Here is a 9,141-nt window from a genome sequence, read left to right on the forward strand (position 1 = left end):
TTTGGCCTCATCCAAATCATTGAGACCCACATTAATTTTCTGTCTGGGTTATCAATGGGCCCATTTGTGAACTATCCATTTCAGGATATAGCTGTGATGTCCCCATTCATCCTACTTGATGATGTCACTTCCAACCATGACATCACTTCCTTTGGGCCTAGGCAGACTGTCTCTCTAAAAAGTGGGTCCCAGTGCCAAAAAGCTTGAGAACCACTGTTCTGCTTAAAACAATTAATGGCTAATAATGTGTGCTATTTCATTCATACCATCCTCAAAGCACATTCTTTTTGGGGAAACACATAGACACCAATGGCACTTCTGTTAAGATCTCTGTTAAAAGTCAGCCTAGGGCCATCCTCTTCTTGAAAACCAGCTAAAGGGGAGTAGTGATGCCATCTTTTTTTCTTCTTCTTACTTGTTAGCATGAAGTGCAATCTCCAGCACATTGGCTTTTCAAGCTTTGCAGCAGCCCCTCAAGGAAGAAAGCAGTGGATGCAACCCTCCTTCCCACAGCACCAATGATGCCAGATTCTGGAGACCTGCACACTGTACAAGAAGCTTGCCATTCTGCAAGTGAACCTGCCACGTGGTTCTGCATTTTGAGGGTATCGCAATGCATTTGCAGGGCTGTGTGTTATTTGCCCTGACAACAGCATTCAAATTGGGCAGCCTAGTTCTGTGATCTTATCTGAACTATGCATATTAAAGTTATTTTCTGTAATTCATTTCACTTTGGTTAGACAACCAAGAGGTCCAAGGATCTATAAAAGGTCACTGAAGTTTGGACCGTAGTCACAGGAAATCCTATTCAGCCCCCACTCCGACTATCTTGGCCAGAGACTTTCCTTTTCAGGTTCACTGAAACAATCATAAGGACTAGAAACATGAACAGGAGGACTAAAAAAATACCTGAGATGTTTAGTGTACTGAAATCCACGCCAAAAACAAAATTATAAATCCTGTGAACTTTGCATTTAGACTGATCTTTTCAGAATAACTATCACTTCGCATATTGAACTTAACAATTTTTGGGGCTAGGTGCCATGGTTTAGCTTTTTTATGAGCCTAAACCAATGCTAAAAGAGGAGGATGACTAACTATCACCAACACTAAAACTAAGTTAAAAACTGAAAACTAAAAACAACAACTAAAACTCAACTTAAAAAGCTAAAACTAAAACCAAGCGAAAAACTCTGAAGACTAAAACCCAAAGGCACTTGAAGCTAAAATAACTGATTTTACCCTGTTTTCCCCCTCTCAATTGTCACTGAAGTATAGACAAGAACAGAAGAAATGATTTAGTAGTTGGCAACCTTCAGTCTCGAAAGACTATGGTATTGCGCTCTGAAAGGTGGTTCTGGAACAGCGTCTAGTGTGGCTGAAAAGGCCGATTCGGGAGTGACAATCCCTTCCACACCGGGAGCAAGTGCAGTCTGTCCCTGGTCTGTCTCCCTGGCTATGGGCCTTCCTTCTTTGCCTCTTAGCCTCAGACTGTTGGCCAAGTGTCTCTTCAAACTGGGAAAGGCCATGCTGCACAGCCTGCCTCCAAGCGGGCCACTCAGAGGCCTGGGTTTCCCACCTGTTGAGGTCCACTCCTAAGGCCTTCAGCTCCCTCTTGCAGATGTCCTTGTATCGTAGCTGTGGTCTACCTATAGGGCACTTTCCTTGCACGAGTTCTCCATAGAGGAGATCCTTTGGGATCCGGCCATCATCCATTCTCACTACATGACCGAGCCAACGCAGGCGTCTCTGTTTCAGTAGTGCATACATGCTAGGGATTATTGCCATAGATTTAGGAGACTTTACTAAGGAAACGGTCCCTCCACACCCTCTCTTGTGTTGACGGATGAGTTGTAACCACAGTAAATCACCTCCCTGCAGAGGCAAGCAAGACGCAACACCGGGCAGCAGTCTGCTTTGGAAAGCTGGAGCCATTTTAGAGATCTGGAGGCGGAGAGGATGAGTGAGACTGGCCTTAATTGCCACTTGAACATAGCTTGTCTGCTTCAAAATACTGAACTCCCTGCAACCCTGAGTGAAAGCCCTTAAGCCCAAGAGAACAGACAGGATGGGCGGAGACATTCTCAAATGGAGTCAAGGGGTTAACTAATCCTACCTGCTTTATCGAGAGGTACAAGCATGGGGTGGATTTGCATGTCATCTTATCCAAGGTTGTCACTAGGGTTTGCCCCACCCAGTGCAAGAGCTCATTGCTCTTGAAGATCACCCCTATGATCGACCTCCTCCCGCACCAGACCATATGGAATAAATTTCAATATCATATCCACAACCTAAATGCAATGGCATTGCTGGGGTTGGTGTCACCTCCATTAACTTTATTTATCTCGCTATATAGCAGTACAGGTCACCCAACAAATCAGTCACCCGCAAAAAACACACAACTGCATCAGATTTCTAGTATTGCCTCTGATGCATGGACATGAGAGCTGACTCATACGGGCACCTTATTGGTTCCCCGCTGTGTCATCCCAACACTTTATTGGCTCGCAGAAACAATCAGTCTTATTGATGATGATGATGATGATGATGATGATGATTGTATTGGCAACCTTCAGTCTCGAAAGACTATGGTATCGCGCTCTGAAGGGTGGTTCTGGCACAGCGTCTAGTGTGGCTGAAAAGGCCAATCCGGGAGTGACAATCCCTTCCACACCGGGAGCAAGTGCAGTCTGTCCCTGGTCTGTCTCCCTGGCTATGGGCCATCCTTCTTTGCCTCTTAGCCTCAGACTGTTGGCAAAGTGTCTCTTCAAACTGGGAAAGGCCATGCTGCACAGCCTGCCTCCAAGCGGGCCGCTCAGAGGCCAGGGTTTCCCACTTGTTGAGGTCCATCCCTAAGGCCTTCAGATCCCTCTTGCAGATGTCCTTGTATCGCAGCTGTGGTCTACCTGTAGGGCGCTTTCCTTGCACGAGTTCTCCATAGAGGAGATCCTTTGGGATCCGGCCATCATCCATTCTCACGACATGACCAAGCCAACGCAGGCGTCTCTGTTTCAGCAGTGAATACATGCTAGGGATTCCAGCACGTTCCAGGACTGTGTTCCAGGACTAGGATGCCGAGCTAAACAGGCGCATCGGTAAAGCAGCTACCACGTTTTCCAGACTCACAAAGAGAGTCTGGTCCAACAAGAAGCTGACGGAACATACCAAGATCCAGGTCTACAGAGCTTGCGTCCTGAGTACACTTCTGTACTGCAGTGAGTCATGGACTCTTCGCCCACAACAGGAGAGGAAACTGAGCGCTTTCCACATGCGCTGCCTCCGACGCATCCTCGGCATCACCTGGCAGGACAAAGTTCCAAACAAATGATGATGATTAACAGTATTTATATACCGCTTTTCAACTAAAAGTTCACAAAGCGGTTTACAGAAAAAAACCAAATAACTAAATGGCTCCCTGTCCCAAAAGGGCTCACAATCTAAAAAGATGCAAATGAATACCAGCAGACAGCCACTCGAATAGACACCGCTGGGGTGAGGTGGGCCAGTTACTCTCCCCCTGCTAAAAAAAGGAGCACCCACTTGAAAAAGTGCCTCTTACCCAATTAGCAGGGGTTATTTGGTATCAGTTTGGTATTAATGATATATACTTTTTGTGACATAAGGCACAAAAAAAATGAATCCCTAGTGTGGGATCAGTAGGGGGCAAACTACAGGAAGCAGTTCAGTATGGCTTTGTCCACAGCAGGCTGGAGGGATGCAGTGGCCATCTCCAACTGAAGGACAATCATTGTGAGCTATGCCCCCCCCTTCATGACTGTGCATGGCCGTGCCTGACGCATCATGTAAAGGCAACCTTTTGACTGCCTTGCATTTAGAACCAATAGTTTCACAGGATGAGCCTCAAGTCTAGACTGGTGGAGAGGTGGACTGGTGAGAGGTGGACTGGTGAGAGGTGGAGAGGTGGAGTAACAGATGCACTTCCCACCTGCGTATTTTGGGTCCCTTCTTGGGATCCATTTCCCCTTAAACCCCCAGGGTGCTCTAGTCTGCATCTTTTCCAGTTCAACCTTCTTCTTGAAGATCAGAACTGCATTCCAAGTGCAGCCACTGCAGACCAGTATAAGGACATCACAATACCAGGAGTTCTATTTTCAGCATTGCCGAAGATTTCGCTGCACATGGGGGGGCGGTCAACGTTTCCATTGAGTTCTCCAGCAGGCACCCAGGATCTCTTTCTAGTTAGCCTGCTTTTGCTCCATTCTTGTACCATCAGTAAGATGAAGGAAAGCGTGAAGTGGAAGAGCTCCGCTTCGGCTTCCCCCCCCACACACACACACACTGCGCTGTGCGGCACTGAGGAAGATGTGAGAATGACTCAGTGGTTGCTCTGCTTTCAGAATGTCGGTCCCCTGAAGCAGCAGGAAAGTGAGACAAAATCCAAGATGCAAGAACAAGAGTTTATCCTGATTTAGACTTTTAAAAAAATTGCATATGGCACAATGGCTCAATTACAGCTGAAGCAGGTCAGCCTGGCCCATAAGAAGGCACACATTCTTATTTGAAGACGTAGAGCAAAAAAAAGCAATCACCATGAGAAAGAGAATGAACAGGATAGATTTTCTGACACTGTTTTCCAAGTTGGACTATCAAAGAAGAGAACTCAAGAAGAGTCCTGATGGATCAAGGGCTCATCTAGTCCGGCTTCCTGTATCTCAGAAGCCCAAGAGATGCCTCAGGAAGCACAAAAGACAACACCTATCCCCCTGCCACTCTCTTGCATCTGGCATTAAAAGATAGGAAACCTCTGTAAAAATCCAGAGGCTGCATACAGTTATCATGACTTTCTAATCTGTGATAGATTTGCCGCCTATAAATCTGCCCACTCCCCTTTTAAACGCATCCAAGCCAGGTACCATCACCACATCAAGTGGCAAGGAGTTCCACAGGTGAATTTAGCTCAGTAGTGTCTAAACTGACCGAAGTTTCAGGCAGGGGACTTTATGAGGTTCTTCTTGGCCCTGAAGATGCCCGGGATTGAACTCGGGACCTTCTGGACACAAAGCAGAGGGGGGCATGCTAAGCTACATCCCCTCCTCTGACAAACTGGCTGATACTTTGATGCAACTTTCTTTTCTCTTTTTGCAGAAAAAGGTGCTGGAATACTTCCTATGGGCTTTGCACATCCCAAATTGCTGCAATCATTTCAATAATGTCATGATTATTGCTAAATACATTATTTAGCATGCAGTTCATTGTACAGAATGTGGGAACGGCACAGACATTTGAGTCCATCCGAGCTAAAGATAACCGTTGCTGGGCTGTACCATTCCAGACAGCAGGAGAGGGAGGACCAACTATTTGGCTGTTCCCCCCTCTTGACGTTCTCCTTGCGGATATTAAAGTAACATATAAGACAGACGTCTAGCTTAGGCATTCTAGAAGATTCTCTGTGTCATGCAGTTTTGTGCAGTGGTACAGCCCAGCCACAGATGCCCTGCTAATTGGGCTAAGGATGGTGGCTCTCATATTTAGGAGGGGGAGAGTAATTGTCCCTATTCATTCCGGCGTGGTGTCTTTTCCGATGGCTGTTTGCCAATATCTCCCTTTTGTTAAGACTGAGAGCCCAGAGAGGGAACCAGTCAACTCCTGAGGGACTGAGAGCCCAGAAAGGGAACTGATCAACTCATGTGGCAAGGAGTTCCAAGTGCTGCATGCAGGGAAGACCCCCCTGCTTCACCACCGATCTGTGAGTGGCCAAATGTGCAAAGGGCCATTGCCAGATGACTACAGGGAATGGGCAGTTTCATACCTAAGGGGGAGCAGGCAGGGAAGAGATAGTCATTTAGGCACCTTAGCACTAAGCCAGTGGTACGTGCAAGCTCTGGGTTTTAAAGGCAGGCTGCCTCGGATTGCCAGATGCAGGGGAGGGCACCAGGCCGCAGGTTATGTCTTGCTGTCCTTTGTGCTCCCTGGGGCATTTGGTGGGCCACTGTGAGATACAGGAAGCTGGACTAGATGGGCCTTTGGCCTGATCCAGTGGGGCTGTTCTTATGTCCTTAACTACAATTCCCAGGAGGCCTTGCAGGTCTCTTGTTATCTGGTGTGCTCCCTGGGGCATTTGGTGGGCCGCTGTGAGATACAGGAAGCTGGACTAGATGGGCCTTTGGCCTGATCCAGTGGATCTGTTCTTATGTTCTTTAAACTTACCTGGATCACGATGCCCCAACAGCCTCTTCTTCCCAGCTCAGCCAGGTGCCACCGTCTTGGATGTCTGTCTCTTAGCCTAACCTACCTCATTAGGTTATAGGGAGGAGAAGAGTCACAGGAATGCCCTTTAAGTGATTCAGTTAGCTCTGTATGCTCTCAGTCTGGAGAGGTTGAAGAGCTTTCCATCTGATCTGGTCCGGAGATAGATGCCTTCTGTTGCAGTTCCAAAGGCCTGCTTCAGCAGGACAGCAAGAAAATCCCAAACAAGGTTGGCGCAAGAACACAGCCCTGCTTCACTCCGCTTCGAATGTCAAAGGGGTCTGATGTGGAGCCATCGAAGAGTACAGTGCCCTTCATGTCCTTGTGGAAAGACCTGATGATGCTGAGGAGCCTGGGTGGACATCCGATCTTGGGGAGAATCTTGAAGAGGCCGTCCCTGCTGACCAGGTCCAAAGCCTTCGTGAGATCTATGAAGGCTATAAAGAGTGGCTGTCGTTGTTCCCTGCGTTTCTCCTGCAGTTGTCTAAGGGAGAATACCATATCGGTGGTGGACCTGTTGGCTCGGAATCTGCACTGTGATTCTGGATAGATTTGTGTATCTTGGCTCAACGATCTCCAACACTCTTTCTCTCGATACCGAGCTAAACAAACGCATCAGTAAAGCAGCAACCACGTTTTCCAGACTCACAAAGAGAGTCTGGTCCAACAAGAAGCTGACGGAACATACCAAGATCCAGGTCTACAGAGCTTGCGTCCTGAGTACACTTCTGTACTGCAGCGAGGCATGGACTCTTCACTCACAACAGGAGAGGAAACTGAACGCTTTCCACATGCGCTGCCTCCGACGCATCCTCGGCATCACCTGGCAGGACAAAGTTCCAAACAACACAGTCCTGGAACGTGCTGGAATCCCCTAGCATGTATGCACTGCTGAAACAGAGGCGCCTGCGTTGGCTCGGTCATGTCGTGAGAATGGATGATGGGCGGATCCCAAAGGATCTCCTCTATGGAGAACTCATGCAAGGAAAGCGCCCTACAGGTAGACCACAGCTGCAATACAAGGACATCTGCAAGAGGGATCTGAAGGCCTTAGGAATGGACCTCAACAGGTGGGAAACCCTGGCCTCTGAGCAGCCCGCTTGGAGGCAGGCTGTGCAGCATGGCCTTTCCCAGTTTGAAGAGACACTTGGCCAACAGACTGAGGCAAAGAAGGAAGGCCCATAGCCAGGGAGACAGACCAGGGACAGACTGTACTTGCTCCTGGTGTGGAAGGGATTGTCACTCCCGAATCGGCCTTTTCAGCCACACTAGACGCTTTTCCAGAACCACCATTCAGAGTGTGATACCAGAGTCTTTCGAGACTGAAGGTTGCCAACAAGGTAGCTCTGTATTGTCTTCACAAACTGGGCACTCTGAGATTTCAGAAAGGGGCCTTTTCCAGCATATCCCAGAAATGGAACCCAAGACCTTCTTCAGGTTGCCAAGATTGGCCTGGCATCCTCAGGTATCAGCATCCATCTCTAGGAAGCAACTTATGATCTGGAGAACTTACCAGGGGTCCTGGAGATTTCCAACTTACCATCGTGTGGGGGGGGGGGCAATCTCTAGGATGAGCTTCAGTCACCATCTGTCTGCAGAGCATGTGTTGTGCCACTGAGCTAATGCATTTGCTGCCCTGAGCTTCTGGCAGAATGTAGACGTAATGAGCGGCTGTTCAGAGGAAGCCTCATCTCGAGGACAGGACATGACAGGATGACCTCAGAAGCTGGAGAAGGGGCAGGATTCTCTCCGATAGAAGGAAACTGCATGATGACTGAAGGTGTGGAGGCACAAGGCACTTCGCAGAGGGAGGTGACAGGGTACAGCCACTGATTAGCTTGTGCAAAATGACAAAGGTGCGCGAGGGAGGAGAGGTAGGCAGGAATCAAGCAATGGAGAGCCCGGAGTGTGGTCTAGAATGTTAAGGCTCATGGGGTTTAGTATTCGTAGAGTGTAACTCCAACGTTCAAAGCTCTCCACATACATTATCTCCATCACCCCTCACAGAAGCCCTGTAAGGTAAGCCTGGATTATTCTCCCCGTATCGTCGAGGTTGGATGCCGGCCGCAGGTGGGAGAACGGCAAGGGCTTGTGCACAGATTTCTCTTTTGTTCCACCATTTATTTTTGGAGCACTGAGCTTCACGAGAGTCAATTTCGTTTGAAACGAGAGCATCTGGCTTCTTAGGAATCTCCCTTCTCCATTATTCACCCCTTGGTTAGTTTTTGTGATGAGGTGCAGAGGGAATGACTTCATCAGGGGCAGTGGCATAGCTGGAGGGGGTGCGAAGCACTAAGTTTTGCAGGGAGCCTCACTGCAGTGTGCAAGGGGCCCTTCCCCTCCCCCTCCCCTTCAGAGCCATTCCAGGTGAACTCCTCTTGGTCTTTTCTGGCATTTGCTCCCCCACCTGGAATGGCTCTGAAGGGGAGGGGGAGGGGAAGGGCCCCTTGCACACTGCAGTGAGGCTCCCTGCAAAACACAGTGCTTTGCACCCCCTCTAGCTATGCCACTGATCAGGGTCCAGTGGTTGGCAACCTTCAGTCTCGAAAGACTATGGTATAAGCCTACAGCACCCGGTATTCCCAGGCGGTCTCCCATCCAAGTACTAACCAGGCCTGACTCTGCTTAGCTTCCGAGATCATGGTATAAGCCTACAGCACCCGGTATTCCCAGGCGGTCTCCCATCCAAGAACGAACCAGGCCTGACCCTGCTTAGCTTCCGAGATCAGACGAGATCGGGCATGGAAAGACTATGGGATAAGCCTACAGCACCCGGTATTCCCAGGCGGTCTCCCATCCAAGTACTAACCAGGCCTGACTCTGCTTAGCTTCCGAGATCATGGTATAAGCCTACAGCACCTGGTATTCCCAGGCGGTCTCCCATCCAAGTACTAACCAGGCCTGACACTGCTTAGTTTCCGAGATCATGGTATA

The sequence above is a fragment of the Tiliqua scincoides genome, chromosome 13, assembly GCF_035046505.1.
Source record: "Tiliqua scincoides isolate rTilSci1 chromosome 13, rTilSci1.hap2, whole genome shotgun sequence".
NCBI lineage: Eukaryota > Metazoa > Chordata > Lepidosauria > Squamata > Scincidae > Tiliqua > Tiliqua scincoides.